This window comes from Bactrocera tryoni, chromosome 4, assembly GCF_016617805.1.
Source record: "Bactrocera tryoni isolate S06 chromosome 4, CSIRO_BtryS06_freeze2, whole genome shotgun sequence".
NCBI lineage: Eukaryota > Metazoa > Arthropoda > Insecta > Diptera > Tephritidae > Bactrocera > Bactrocera tryoni.
Window position 1 is genome coordinate 70,963,309 of NC_052502.1, and position 16,941 is coordinate 70,980,249.

General features: G+C 38.1%; 1 protein-coding gene across 4 annotated transcripts in view; it reads right to left on the reverse strand.

The window, feature by feature from the left end:
- Positions 1-16,941, reverse strand: part of LOC120775344 — a 60,948-nt gene that overhangs the window by 42,446 nt on the left and 1,561 nt on the right. The gene's annotated exons all lie outside the window — the stretch shown is intronic.

Here is a 16,941-nt window from a genome sequence, read left to right on the forward strand (position 1 = left end):
TTACCGACCGTTGTGCCAAAGATACCTTCTATGCCCACTCTGGCGTTAAAGTCGCCAAGCACCGGGGTGAATGCCAGGATTCGGACGAAGTCTCTCTCCCTAAACGAATCCTACACCGAGTTTGCGATCTTTTATATGACCAATGTAGTAAATGCCACAAGAATCTACTCGCCTCAGTCCTTGCCTCGTCCATCACATTTCTTGGAGGCCGGTGCTGTCAGCCTTTACTCTAACGAGGATATCAACCAGCTGGGCAGCAGCACCTTCCGAATTAAGGGACCGGACATTCCAGTTGCATGTACTTAAATCGTAATCCTTAATACATTTGTAGTTATCGTCATCAAAACGGGGCTCTCTCACCCCAGGCGGTTTTCCTTCTTTTCATTGTGTGTGTTTTGAGGGGATGTTTGGCCTTCAAACGGATGTTTTTTGGCTACCCAGAGGATACTTTGTCTAAGACCGGAAGTCGTGAGCTGCTTGAGCCATATGTAAAGGAATCGTTTCTGGCCACTATCAAGTGAATGACGCTCAGAGAACTTTCTCACTCCATTCTCCACTAATCCTCCATTAATCGTGAAATATATTACAATAGAGGTCTCGTTAAAATACTCTCGGTTCCAGATGTGATTTTCTTTACTTCGTGTCAAAAATAGTATCCATCGCACAGTTAAACCATATACCTTCGAGAATCATATTCCTCAATCATCTAATACCTGCCTTTAGTTTTTTTACCTTAGTTAATGCTCATATCAGTTTTTTTATATCCCATTTAGGTTTATAATACTACAACAACTATTTCTGTTCTACTTCTTATGCTAGCATTTATGTGCCGTGATGTCATTCAACTGTAAAATGAGGAAAATATACCGTGTTTGCTCATTCCTTGTTATACTCTTCACACCTTAAATTATTGTTTATAATTGTTATGGCAATAATATTTTCCGTTTTGCATTTGTAACGTAAGCTAATGTCATTTCTCTTTGCAACAAACAACAACAATGCAAGCAAAAACAACACATATCGACATTTCTGCTAGATTTACTCAAATTTGCTTATGACTCAGTTCATAATTCTAATCTACGAAATACGAATAATATTTTTCACACATTTGCACGAACACAAGTTGTCGCTGGTGGGCAGTATGAGTATACTATATTTGAAAATAATCTAAGTACATAATTTCGGAAAATGTTACGTTATTTATTTTTAGCCGCAATTCGCACAGATGCTTCAAACATTAAAATTCCCAAAAATATGTACTTAAAGTCCCAAATACGTAAATAAAAGTGCTAGAGTGAAAGAAAAAGGAAACACGAGAAATATTAAAAATATTATAGAAGAAAATGCACGTTGTGTGTTCGAGTGACAAAATGAGGAAAAATTGTTGTCGCCAGCTGTGCGCGAGTGCTGAAAAATTATTAATAATATTTCGTATGTGTTAAATAAATAAACGGAAATATATATGCAAAGCCAAAATATTTATAATAAAAGAATAAGTATATATGATCTTATGCTTAAAAGAAAACGCAACCAAACATTTACATATTTTGTCATCTTGAAACAAAACGAGTTTATCTAATGAAATGTTTGACATTGTCAATCGGGTTCGATTTTGACATAGTCGAGTTTTACAGCCATCACGTGTTAGTTCGGCACTTAACCGTAGTGTAAGCCGAATTTCTCACATATAGTTTCCCTCAAAGGAATATCTATGCAAATAGGGACGCCTAGAAATTCTTGTAGAATTTTACATTCAGAGCAAAGAACCCCCACAAGGAAGTAGTAATAAATCTGACATATCAGTATACCAGAGCTAACCTTTCCTTTGAAAGATCTCTATAGGCTTTATATACTGAGGTGCCATTTTTTGATGAGCAAACGAAGGAGTAAATCTGACCCATCAGCTATTCCAGAAAAAGTTCATCCTTACTTCTGAAGATAGTCAATCAATCCCTACAGAGTTTATGTTTCCACCTCTCGTTATTTTTTTATCCGAATTTTATTTATGTCATTACTAATTTTTCTTCCTCTTTACTGGCTTACCGCGGTTATAGCTGAGTTAACAACAGCGTGCCAGTCGTTTCTTCTTTTCGCTATTTGGCGCCAATTCGAGATACCAAGTGCAGCCAGGTCTTTCTCCACTTGATTTATCCAACGTAGTGGAAGTTTTCTACCTACCTCGCAACATTACGATCGACTACAACACGTGCGGGATGGGATAGATACCGAGAATTGAAGAGGGAAGCGAGACGCATCTGCAGACAGAAAAAGAAAGAGGCCGAATAGCGTGAGTATGAAGAGCTTGATAAGCTGGCCGACAGGGGTAATGCTCGAAAATTCTACGAAAAAATGCGGCGGCTTACAGAAGGTTTCAAGACCGGAGCATACTCTTGTAGAACCCCCAAAGGTGATCTAGTGACCGATGCCCAGAGCATACTTAAATTATGGAGGGAACACTTCTCAAGCCTGCTGAATGGCAGTGAATGCACAACGCCAGGAGAAGGCGAACCCGATTCCCCAATCGATGACGATGGAGCAGACGTCCCATTGCCGGACCATGAAGAAGTTCGAATAGCAATTACTCGCCTGAAGAACAACAAAGCGGCGGGGGCCGATGGATTACCGGCCGAGCTATTCAAACACGGCGGCGAAGAACTAATAGGGAGCATGCATCAGCTTCTTTGTAAAATATGGTCGGACGAGAGCATGCCCAACGATTGGAATTTAAGTGTGCTATGCCCAATCCATAAAAAAGGAGACCCCACAATCTGCGCCAACTACCGTGGGATTAGCCTCCTCAACATCGCATATAAGGTTCTATCGAGCGTATTGAGTGAAAGATTAAAGCCCACCGTCAACAAACTGATTGGACCTTATCAGTGTGGCTTTTAGACCTGGAAAATCAACAACCGACCAGATATTCACCATGCGCCAAATCTTGGAAAAGACCCGTGAAAGGAGAATCGACACACACCACCTCTTCGTCGATTTCAAAGCTGCTTTCGACAGCATGAAAAGGAGCTGCCTCTATGCCGCGATGTCTGAATTTGGTATCCCCGCAAAACTAATACGGCTGTGTAAACTGACGCTGAGCAACACGAAGAGCTCCGTCAGAATCGGGAAGGACCCCTCCGAGCCGTTCGATACCAAACGAGGTTTCAGACAAGGCGATTCCCTATCGTGTGACTTTTTCAACCTGCTTCTGGAGAAAATAGTTCGAGCTGCAGAACTTAGCAGAGAAGGTACCATCTTTTATAAGAGTGTACAGCTGCTGGCGTATGCTGATGATATTGATATCAAGACGAAATATCTCCTGTCATCAAACAAACAGTCGTCGCACTCGCGACTTGGCACTCACGTCACTGTTGACAGTCATAACTTTGAAGTTGTAGATAATTTCGTCTATTTAGGAACCAGTATTAACACCACCAACAATGTCCGCCTGGAAATCCAACGCAGGATTGCTCTTGCCAACAGGTGCTACTTCGGACTGAGTAGGCAATTGAAAAGTAAAGTCCTCTCTCTCGACAGAACAAAGCCAAACTCTATAAGTCGCTCATAATTCCCGTCCTGCTATATGGTGCAGAGGCTTGGACGATGTCAACAACTGATGAGTCGACGTTGCGAGTTTTCGAGAGAAAAGTTCTGCGAAAGATTTATGGTCCTTTGCGCGTTGGCCACGGCGAATATCGCATTCGATGGAACGATGAGCTGTACGAGATATACGACGACATTGACATAGTTCAGCGAATTAAGAGGAAGACCTCCACTCCGTTGGAAGGACCAAGTGGAGAAGGACCTGGCTACGCTTGGAATATCCGCGCTGTTGTTAACTCGGCTATAATCGCGTAAGCGGTGTCTACGCCAATTAAGAAGAAGAAGAAGAAGAAGTGGAAGTCTTCTTCCTCTTCCTCTGCTTCGACCGACGGGTACTGAATCAGCTTTAAAGCTGAAGTGTTCGTTTCCATCTGGATAACATGAGCTATCCAGGGTAGCTGTCTCTTCATTCGTTGAACTATGTCAATGTCGTCGTATATCTCGTACATCTCCATCGACTGTGGTACTAGCAGTTACCAATGTGCTTGAACTGATTAAATGAGGTTCTTTCTAATGAAAAAACAATTGAAGTTCAAGTCATTGAGGTTGATTTGCAAGCTACAAGGTCTGACCGAAGACTAAAATCTGAAACTATAGGCAACAGTTAGCCCTTGGAGTTCGCTCCAATCAGCTCATTGGGTTGGGCCCCTTTGGGAGGTTCGTGGTCGCACTTCGTCCGTGTGCCGGACCCACAGTATGGCAGAGGTTTTAGGTCAGCCTCGAACCCTGACCACCTAACCAATTGGAACCAAATAGGTTCAGGTATTGAAAGTCTGATTGTCGAATTCACCACTTTGTGGGATTAGGAAAACATATAGTACTATCTAAAAAGAGAATACTAGTTATTATTATTTAGAGAACAGAGCAAGCATATCACCAAAAAGTTATCCAACCATGTTCAGCTCTTCAAAGTCAATATCTCTATGGTATTTCTGAAATCTGACAAAATGCGAAGACAATACAACAAAGATGGGTTTACCAATCAAGACCACTTTGTGGGATTTTGAAAACATATGTACTTTCTAAAAAAAGAATACTAGTTATTGTTATTCAAAGATTAGATTAGGCATGTGGCCAAAAACTTTGATCCGTTCTTGAGAGTTATTCTCTAGAGGGTATTTTTGAGATACTGACGAAATCTCAAAAGTCATGCGACGAGAGGGCTTTAACACTACAGAACTTAGCACTTTGTGGCATTGTTCAGACGTATTCCACAAATACGAGGAAGATTATTGTTACTTTTGCTTATAAAACATAGATCAACAGGGTATACTAGATCGGAGCTCTCCACGTTGAGACTTAATTATGTATGCATTATGAATTCAAGGGCAACACGCAGAAAAAATTATAAACATCTGCTCCACTTTGAAATTTTTGTTTGATTGCTTTTTTAAGATTTTCACAAATATTTTCTAGGGGATTGTTGTTGTTTTCAACCGTAAGACAGCATTGCCACGCCATCAGTCAATCGCTTTCCGCCTCGCAAATGTGACACGATTAGTTTGACTTCTAACGCCTTGAATTTAGTCGTTCACCGCACAGCAATGACAACAACAACAGTAACACACAACAACTAGCCGTGTCCGCCAAATAGCCCACTTAAAAATCTGTGCCATTAGTGGCACACTTTAAAACAACTTGCCGTCGTCCGTCCGTGCTTACCGCCCGCCGTTTACGTTTTTACGTATTTTTTTTCAGTTTTCTTGTTATTGGTGTTTCTCCTGTTTTTAATTTGCAATACATTTGACTTCTGCAGCACTTGCAGGCGGGCGATATCAACGCCCTCGGAGAGCACGGCAAAGAGCACAGCAAGCGGGTAATGAACGCCGTGCAGCCGTGCGAGCGAGCGCCCTGCTGTCAGCACCTTCAACTCAGTCAGTGTCGGACATTTAAATACTAGCACTGCCGAGTGCTCACTAATTTTGACTTTTTTCTTATTTTAATTTATTTTGTTCCTTTTGTTTGCGCCTCTGGCTCAGCTCAAACTTACTGGTCCACTTTAGAATTCACATAAATAAAAGACATACAACCGTACATTATTTTATTTACTGTTTCACCACGCCTCCTTTATGCGCACTTGTAATAGTAGATGGCGTAAGTGTGTACGTGTCAGCGAGCGTATTTTTCCAATTGTCTTTATTAACGTTATATTTGTTGAGATTTCTCTCCACCTCTGCCTCATCGGCGACCTCCGATGACGAAAAATCGGAAACACTTGAAATAAAAAATGTGAAAAATATTCCACGTTGCACATTTGATGACAACAAGATCCGTTGACGATATGTCATTTTACTAGGAACTGGGTATGTAATGAGTGTGAGAGCGTATTTTGTTTATTTTGGACTTAAATTTTGGATTTCAAATTTGTCGAAAAGAATCGTGCTTTCTAATACTGCGTATAAATACTTATATGTAAATTTAATATCAAGTTAAATAAAAAAATTGTTAAAATATAAAATTTGGCGCCAATTGGAAATTCCAAGTGTAGCCAGGTCCTTCTCTATCTGCTCGGACCTCTCTCGTTTTTTGTTTGCAAATGCTTATTGTTTCCCTCTTCAGCTCTCTGCATATGTTCCATCTCACACGTGTTGTGGTCGATTGCAATGTTCCGAGGTAGGCAGTCTGTTTTCTCTCCACTACGTCCTCTTCGTACCAGCTGTTATTTTTCCTTGTCCGAAAATCAATGTTTTCGCTTGCAGCAGTACCTAAGAAGCTTGAAATGCCGTTCCATAGTTGCCTTATACCGAGTTGCTGATAAGTGCCCTCAGATAGCAAGAGTGTAAGTAGTGTGGAAAATCTTTCGGCTGTCCGTTGTGATTGCAGTTCTCGACATCGAACCTTCCTTGTGTTTGTTGACCTGCGTTTTTTGCTGCACAGTGGCTGGTGCGTATCTTGGCTGCAACAAGATAGTGGTCCAAGTCAATGCTAGGACCTCTGAGCGTACGCACGTCTAAAACACTTGAATCATGTCTTCCTTCTATCACAACATGGTCGTTTTCGTTGGTGGTTTTTCCATCCGGAGACAGCCAGGTAGCTTGATGAATTTTCCTGTGCTGAAATCTAGTACTACAGATAACCATATTTTGGATCCCGGTGAAGTCGATCAGCCTCAACCCATTTGGGGATGTTGAATTTACAGACCGTTGTGCTAAAAATACCTTCTTTGTCCACCCTGGGACAAGTCGCCAAGCACGATTTTGACACCGTGGCGGGGCAGCTCTCATAGGTGCGCTACAAACGCTCATAAAATACATCTTTGTTCACACCGTCCTTCTCTTCCGTCAGGGCGTGGGCGCAAATCAGCGATACGTTGAGATACTTCCTCTGCGAATGTTCACCAGGTAAAATAGAGAAAATAGAAATAAAGCATCTAAAGCTATATAACTGATTTTCATCTGATTTCACAAACGGCTGGATAAAAATATCGAACAAAGAATTCGTCTCAAACTTTGTATTTCTAACCAAATTTCGTGTGCGGAATCTTTGCGAATGTTGGAAAAGGCTTACGGAGACTCATTTATTAAAAACACAAGCCTACGAGTGGTACAAAGCCTTCAAAGACGGTCGAAAGATCGTTGAAGAATTGCATCGTTCTGGGCGACCTTCGACCTCTTCAAAAGAGGGAAATATTAAAAATGTGAAGGATATGGCGCTTGAAAATCGTCAAGCAAGTGTTAGAGAGATGGCAAGAGAGCTTGACATCTCTCACGAGTCCATTCGAATGATTTCGGTGGATATTTTGGTTATGAAACGCAATCTTGCTCGACTTGAACTGATAAAGCTGAAATATCTTCAAAAAGAGTACCGTAAACTAGTCGCTTTGGACATGTTTGATCCTGCGAATTCCGATCCCACATTGAGGAAGAGCATTATAACTGCCGATGAGATAGGGATTTATGAGTTTACCATGCAAACAAGTCAACAATCATCGGAATGGAGGGGAAAAAACTAGCCGAAACCAAGACAACCACGCGTCCAGTTCCATTTGGTCATATTGAAGCGTTTGCGTAAAAACAGCCGTTGAAAACGGCCGGTAGAAGAGCAATTCATGGGTTTTACACGATGTAATACACCATCACATCGAGCCACGATTCTGATCGAATTTTAAGTCACAAACACAATGAATACCATCGATCCACCACCGGATTTACCAGATTTGACTCCATGTGATTTTTTCGTGTTCCCCATATTTTGAGATTACCGCCCGTTTTCATTCGATCGAAGAGATAAAACAAAAAATCGTTGTAAGTGTATTACATTTGGTGTAATTACTCTGAAGGCGACAAAAATATTGATGAACAAATAAATATTTTGCGTTTTATTTACAATTTCCGGGTACTAAGTCGTGAAAAAAATTTAAAAAAAAAACAATAAATTTAACAAAATAATTTTATTAGAGAATTAAATAAACATACGTAAAAATTTTTTATAAAAACTATAAGTTTCACCAATGCTAAACCCATTTCCGCGACACTGTACCGTTTGTTTACATTTAAGTGCGCATGTGTTTGTGCTAAATACGAATTTCGTTTCGAAAAAGGTATCTAAAAATAATACTAAATATGTGACTCAAGGCGAAACAGCGAATACAGAAGAAAAATGTCATATGTAGTTCACAAATTTGCTTGTGACAAATCCAAAAAATAAATAAAACGAAGAGGGTGAAAAGCAAAAAACTGCTACAAATTGAGCATAACATGAGCAATTGCTGTAAACAAATGAGCTTGAAATGTGTTCATATAATTGATTACAACGTTTTTTCTAATAGTTATTTCAACTTTTAATTGCAATCATTATTTCTTGTCTATTTAATCTGCATATTAAATCTCATATAATATATGATATATATCGTATACAAACTCACATACATATAAGTATGTAAACACATATGTATGTACATATGTATTTTATTATGTATGCAATTTATTGGCCTACAGCGTGTAGTCAATAAATAATTTACGTTACGTACTTTTGTTTATACTGACGTTCCATTAAGAAGATTTCTAAAAATTACGAAATGAACTCTCTAAGAAATTTTTTTCATGAGTAGTTTTATATAGTACCTATCACTTAAATCTCCCGCAGAGTAGATAGTTACTAACGACACCCTAAAAGTGGGTCTGATTTAAATCAAGTTTGCAATAGCGAGAGCAATATGCAACTCGAAGTCGGTCCTCATTTCATCGCTCTCTGCATACATTAGTCGATTTAGTATAAACAAATAACGGATATGACGCGTAATCGGATCGAACTGCATGAAAAGGAATATCGATAGCATGGCGAAGAATGCAGAGAGGTTTGCCATGCGTTAGTACTAAGATTTTATAAAAAAAAAATAAATATCCAAAAATTTCTACAGACCGTGCCTCTAAAGCTTGTAAGATCAAGCTCAAACGGGAAACCAGACCTCGTAGCTGACATCCATATTATTAAATAATAATAAAGTCCCGTCGTTAGTTGGACAAAGAAGCGAAGCAAATGGATCTAGTGGTGAATGAGGGCAAGACGAAGTATCTTTTGTCATCAAACAAACAGTCGTCACACTCCCGACTTGGCTCTCACGTCACTATTGACAGTCATAACTTCGTCTATCTTGGAAACAACATTAACACCAATAACAACGTCAGCCTCAAAATCCAATGCAGAATAACTCTTGCCAATAGAAGCTACTTGGGACTGAGTAGGCAATTGAGAAGTAAAGTCCTCTCTCAACGAACCAACGAACAAATCCCAAATTCTATCTATAAGGTGTTACGAGTTTTCAAGAGAAAGGTTCTGCGGAAGATTTATGATCCTTTGCGCATTGGCAACGGCGAATACCGTGGACGATGGAACGATGGGCTGTACGAGATATACTACGACAGCAGCTACGCAATCTTAAAGACTTCATATAGACCTCCCACACTAACAAGATAACATAAGGATAGAATTATAAATACTTCTAAAACAGATTGTTGAGGGAATAAAGTAAGGAGCATCAAGGAAATAAAAGAATAAATTAAATAAGTTTATATAGGAGAAAAAAATATATACAAGTATGTCCTCGTTTCGACAATACGTACAACAGTTTGATATGGAAATAAGCTCGTGAAACACTAAAGGACTAGTGAACAACACCAAATAAGTTGGATCGGAGCAAAACCGTCGGACGTCTAATGCTCTAGCTATACTTGTAGTTGAATAGCTTGAGATTGGACTAAACTGAGAGAACGCTAACAAAGTAATAAAAGGCTTTAAGGGGCTATACCAGTGTGACGCATGAAAAATTAAGCAATTTTCGTAAATTTTTTTAAAAGAAAGTACTAGATTGAATGTTTCGACGTTCTATGGATGTAATAAAGTATATTTTTAGCTATATTAAAATTTTTTTTTACAAAAATATTGAAAAATAACGGAGTTATGTGCTGTCTGCGGAAGTGCCGAAAAAAAAGTGCCTCAACTGCTGGCATGATTCCGGTCAAATGAGTAGCTGAAACAAAAATATTTATTAAACTTAAATATATTTTCAAGATATGGCCGATTTCACAAGATATTTTTGAATATATAAACTATCGAAAAAGCAAAAAAAATTTTTTTTGAAAGTGTCACACTGGTATAGAAAGAGCATTCCTACAAGTTTGAAAAAAATTAGTAAGTTGTCTATTGCCCGAGTAATGCCAAAACTCAACAGATGGAGAGGAAATAAGTTCATAGAACGCGCAAAGAGTGGTAGCAGGGTTCAAGCATATTTGGGTAGAAGAAAAAAAAACCTTGGTTGCAAAATATGCGATATAATCTAGCAAGTAGTACAGCTTGAGAAATAAATAAGTTCAGGGAGTGGTAACGAGATAGAACAAGGATCCAAACAACGATGGATCGGAGGAAAATAAAAAGAGAAGTGAACTCAGGAAAAGTAACAAAGTAAAGGGAAGCTTGAATCATATTATTTTTTTAGTTACACTGAAACATAGAAAATTTTTATGGTAAAATAAGCTCAAAAAGAAATAGTGAAAAGTGATCTAAAGACGGATCCAAAGACGGATCCAAAGACGGATCCAAAGAGGGATAGATCAATTTAAGGAGGGAATAAGCTGAGCAAGCCCACAAAGTTAATTATCCTGCATTATTTAGAACAGATCGCGAGTTCCGGCAACGATATTTAAGATTTTTTTTTGAAAATTTCTAAATTTACTTGAAAAAAAAACATAATTGTTAAAATTTAAAAGTCAATGATATAAATTCGAGTAAAAAGAAATGTAGAAATAGAATGTGGACATCGATAAAATTTTTTATAGAATAATTTCGTATAATTTCCAATTGGAATAGCAAAAAATATTAATAATGGATTAGACAAAATGTACTTGATGCTGTGCAAACGAATATATACGAAGATGTTAATAGATACATATGCATTAGTGTATGTACTTACATATGTATATGTATATATGTACATTCATATACTTGACAGACGTGCACACATATATACATATGTTCATGTATGTATTCATACACACGGGTATATAAGGCATCACCTGCCAATACGAATAAATCAAGAGCTGTCTGTATATTTTGGTTTTTCGTTGGCATTCACTAGTCGCCAGCCATGAATGCGAGCAACCCATAAAAGATTCAAGATAAAGTCATGCATACAAACATATACATATGTATATGCATGTAAATATATATACAATATTTAAGTTTGAGACTTGTGTGTCGCAATCTCGCACTCGTACCTCAGCCACCTAAGGCCGTTATGCCTTGACAGATTAGGCTGCTGCGTCGCCACTGCTTCTAAGCTTGCATAGATCCACCTAGTATTGTTATAGATTTTTTACACGGACACGCTACATCACATGCGGTTTCAGCACCCGAACCGTAATTATTCAATTTAAAAGCGTGCTCATACATTTACTCCGCTTATGGCTTGTATATATGTATGTATGTATCTGTGTATATAGAAAACGTACAACAATAGCAAGTCGTTTGTATTTAATTGAAATGGATACAACAGTAGCAGCGCTATGCCATGGAAAGGTTCAGACATAAAAAGTTGTGAAAAAGAGTAATAAAAGAATAATTAGGCGACTTTTGTGAGCTCATAAAAACTATTTAAAAAGTTAAATTGTGTACGTTCAAGAGATAGAAATATTTATATATACATACATTAATATACATGCGCATTCAGTGACATAATACTTTCTTTCACTTCAGTAACAGAGCGTTCCGATAAGTACTTACCCTCACCGCCTGATGATGACAAAAACTTGAATTGCATTCTCTTAGTCTACTCCTGTCAAATATTCAGTAGAATCGGGTGCGTAGGTGTCTTTAGACGACTTGGAGACATGAACGACTCCACGGGGTTTAAAAAAATGAGAATGGAGCAGTAACGCTCGGTGATTCGTTACTTGTTTTTGGAAGAGAAATCCCATAGTGAAACCAAAAAGCACTCCGATGCTGCATACGTTGATCCTTCACCCTCCACAGCAACTGTCTAAAGTTGGTTTAACCAGTTCAACGCGGTCTCATTTTGATTTCCGATAAGCCATACTCAGAGGGCCTCCATATCATAAGAAGAAGTGAAAGATAATGACGTATTGGCACTCCGCCAAATGAGCGTGCGTGAGTTACCTGAAACAGTTGTTTCCAAAAACCGTGAATCGTATTCTGCATGAAATATTGGGTATAAATATAATGCTCTCCGTCCAATGGAGGCCACGTTTGCTCACTTCAGACAACAATCGCAAATGTAGTACTATTTCATAGTAATTTTTGATACTGTTTAAAGCCAATTTCTAGAAACATGGAGCCTCTAATACATACTAGAGACTAAAACACAAACTAGTCTGGAGTTTACCAGGCGAACCTGCTTCGTAGAAGACTAAAGCTCTCCTATCAGCCAATCCTGCCATCAGGAACGCGATGTTCTGCCTTTTTTGAGATTCAGAAGCATGAGTTACATCGTTTACCTAAAAAATTCCATAATGGTCACTACTGATATATCCACCGATTTTCCAGATTTGGCTCCATGCAAGTTGTTCTTGTTTCCGAACTTAAAGAAGTCACTAGTCGAGCAGAAATTTTAGTTAGAGAACGGAAGACTTCCAGAAAACGTATTTTTCACGTATCGGATTAAAAGAAGGTTATGTTGGGAAAATAGATAGTACTTGTGCTTATCGGACCGCCTTCGTTCATACAAACAGAACGTGTCCACGCGTTCCATCAGCAATTGTACTGTTTGTTTGCGCATTGCACATTAAGCAATCGCTAATCGCTTGTGTTATGCCCGGCCCCTTTACGTTAAGCGTCTCTACCCCACGCCACACTTGGCAATAATCCAATCGAATTGTTGCCGTATAAGTTGCCCACAATTGCGGTCAAATATACTTGATCTCTGTGCGATGGCTTGTGGATAATAGCATTTTGCATTAGATATTGACGAGCGACGCTAAAAAAGTCGTAAAAATTTAGAAAATAACGGAAAACAGCATGCATGTGACTGCGCTGGAGTGTGATTAAAAAACTGCGTCGAATAAAACGCGTCAAAACGAATCATTTATTTGCTTGTGAACTTGGTCCTCGGCCCCTCTTTCTGAAATCACTACAAGTCGTTACTTTTTAACCTTTGAAGGAATGCTGTCTCTACTTTCACTTTTTTGTACATTTCTTTTCGAACTTATTCGAGAAGTTTTGTTTTTTTTTTGTGTTGAAGTTGGCCCCAAAGATAAAGTTTTAAAAGTTTCGAGCCACCAGTTTACAATTATTTAAGCTTTATGATAAGCTTTTTCATGCCACAGATACACCTTTGACCTTCGTTACTTTATTACCGCGGAGCGACAGATATTTGAAAACACTTTTTCCACAATTTTCGATTTTTTAACAGTCATGTAAAGTGGCTAAACCGAACTCTGGCGGCTCCTTTTCTGCTCATATACCGACGAGGAAGCTATTGGTGGGAAGAAGACGTTGGAGGAGAGGAGCAGTGAGTTTCTTTACGGATGGAGCAAAGCTTGAGTAGAATATTGGTGGAGGGGTTTACTGTCAGGAGCTCTCTATCAGCTCCAGTTTCAGACTTCCTGACGAATGCAAGGGCTTCGAAGCCGAGGTTGCAGCCATTAAGGTAGCAGTAGATCTGCTGCACCGGAGGGCAGCCTCCTTCAGAGAAGCGACCATTCAATCATATAGCAGAGCCGCAATACTAGCCTTGAACTCATTAACAGTGCTTTCAGGGTTGCTCGAGGAGTGCCTAACCCTTCTATCAATAGCATCGAGTATCCTTGTGATAAGACTGATATGCGTATCGGGCTATAGCGGAATCGCAGGAAATTGTAAAGCTAAGGAGCTAGCAATGAAAGTAGGATGCCTTTCATTGCTAGCACATCAGCTATCAATAAAATGGGAGCGTGTCGGTACTCCCGTATCCTCTTGTGTTCTACTACTGGCTAGTTGGGCTTCGCGGAAGCTTGGCTGTCGCTTGCGCTGTCACAAAAGCCTTTTTGGCCCCAGATTGATCGCAGGGGATCTAGTGATCTCTTTGCCCTCAGTAAGGCTAGCCTCTCCCTAGTTGTGGGCCTTTTGACAGGCCATTGCTCTATTGGCGTCCATCGTATATTCTTCTGAGAAAGCCGATTCTCACAACCATCTTCATGATGTCTAAACTTATTTCCGTGGCGTGTTGATCTTGCTATTTTAAGGCCATATATCTCTTACTTAATCGGAAACTAAACTCATCGATTTCTCTATCTTCCTAAATTATGTATTGAAAGTGTCAACAATTGATTAATCTGTACCTCGAGTATTCCCAACCGATCTGTTACGCTTTATTCACAACTAGTTTATGATTGTGAAGATACTTTCAAAAATACAGTCGAAATATTTTGTATATGTATGTCAAAACAGTTTGTGTACCGCATACTCAAATGAGTTTCATGTTAAATTGTTTCCGGTGTAAGATTTGCATAAAACTTGGATGTTTACCGGCGGTGTATTTGTTGTTTTATCGTTATTTTTAGTTTATTGTTTTCCTTGACGATCTATAAAGTGTTTGAGGTTTGAACAATGCATATATTATCCAAATACCTGTACAGGGTAACACTTGCACTTTCTTCTTTTGCAAATTTTGATTGTTGAATTTTCTTCTTCTAATTTCGATGTGATTTTGGCTTGAATATCAAGTATTATTGTGTGGACCATCAGCTGTATCCCTTTTTAATACCAACTCAGCTAATCCCTCTCTATATAAAGTGTATTCATCGAATAGTCTGCGGATTGTACTGCTGAAGTTTGAAGTTTATCGCTGAAAATGTAGCCCAGACGTTTAGTTTTGAGGCTAGGTATAACTTAGAATAAATAATTTTAAAAATCTAGTTATATCGACATAATCAGCTAATAAAATAGGCAAACTTATGCAGACACTGAGCCTGAAATATCAACGTATTGGAAGATGGTCAAAATCCCCGAATTAACAACACTATTTAGGGCGGTTTCACCACTTCAACGTACCATTGGTAGCTGCTCATCCGGTAACAATTTTTAGAACCCTATATGAGTGCGATGTACACCCTCTCTAGGTCAGCTGTATAGCCTTTAATAAGAAGTTTGAGGCAATAATAGATTTAAATTTGTAAGGTGAGGTCTTCCAAACAATATGAAACCATGAGACGATATTAATGTTGGTTAGGTTAAGTCTTCCAAACACATGGAAACGCACTGACGCTTTCAGATGCTTAGTAGTAGAGACAAGGAGCGCATCCCTTTAAAAAATTTGTCAGTTGCGTTCTGGGTAAGCGTTAGTTTCCACGCAAATTTTTTTAAGATATTGGAGCAACCAACCTGCTAGTTTGTTCATTAAACATAAGAAGGGGAAAAACGCTTGTAAATAATTCTTTATAGCCTTTTTCGCAGCACTTTACTTTTGAAGCGCAAACAAAAATATAAATTTCCAAAAAATGTCTTAAAAATTTTAATTGTTAATTTAAAAAAGCACTAGCTGCCTAGGTTCCAAGCTTTAAGTTCATTTAAGTTCATATTCCGGAAAGCTGCCAACATATGTAGATACTTACATATAAAAGATACATTTGGCTAATCGCCAAGCAATTAATTCTTGATTTATATGTAGTTTAGGTATTTTCTTTTGAAGTGTGCATAAAACAACGAAGTATGTAAACATAAATTGGCATATAAAAAATTATAAATATTTACTTATATAATATATTACATGTACTTTTGCCTATCTGCATAATATTTTATAGTTTTCCAGCAAAACAACGCGATTTTCTTTTGCTAAAAGCGCCAACTATTATCTGTCAGCATTTTCCGGCAATTGAAATGGAACGTTAAAACGATCAGATATTCATAGAAACACATTTATTTATATAAATTTGTAGCAAACTATAAGCATGTGTGCGTTTAGCTAAATTTTTGACTTAATTAACAGTCTCAAATATTTATATTGCAATAATAAATTTAAAGGATGAAAAACGACTTATAACTGGCGCCAACAGTCGATTGATTAATCGACAGAGCGATAAATTTTTGTACGCACATGTCTCTATTTATTTGTATAAATAATATTGTGCTTTGAAAGATTGTTTTCTATTTGAAAAGTTAAAATCATATGGATTTTTTTTCGTGCTCTAGCATGTTAATTCAAATATTTTGAAAACAAATTTTTAAATGCCATTAGTATGCATATTTTATGGCTGCTTTATACAATTGAAATTACTAGTAATTTATGTGCGCATTTATTAGGCAACGTCATGTGAATGCATTTTCACGCGTGCCTGGTTGCGGTCGAATGCAGCGTACGCTTTTGTTTAAATGCCCACAAGTGATCCATATTCTTGGAAAATCCTTGTCCTCAGGTATAATTTATTGCACAGCTCAAGTGTCTAAACAAATTGCGTTTTCGCAATATTTGCGTTGCATTGAAGAAATATGAAAATATTACTATTTGGATTGAATTTACTATAGAACTTTGTGACTCATACAACAACAGTGCACCCGAATTAGACCATTAAAACGGGCATTGCGCAATTTTGAGATATTTTGTTTCTTCACTAGAAATAGCTAGCGCGGAGTGTGGAAAGTGTGTGGCCAACATTTTTTTAGGGCATGCATTTAATTTCTGAATATACAAATTTAAATTGATAGAAATCAACTAAACAGATGACGTTGTTTACAAGAAAAATTGTTCATATACATAAATATCATAAAATTTATTGGCGCATAGAATTGCGTGTATATCGAAAAATTTTACTCATTTGTAAACATAATAATTTGTAATTTGTGCTAAGTAAATATTCTGTGTTTTAATTAGATTTGTAAGTTTATGTTTTTGACTAGACTAAAGTGTAAAGTAAATGG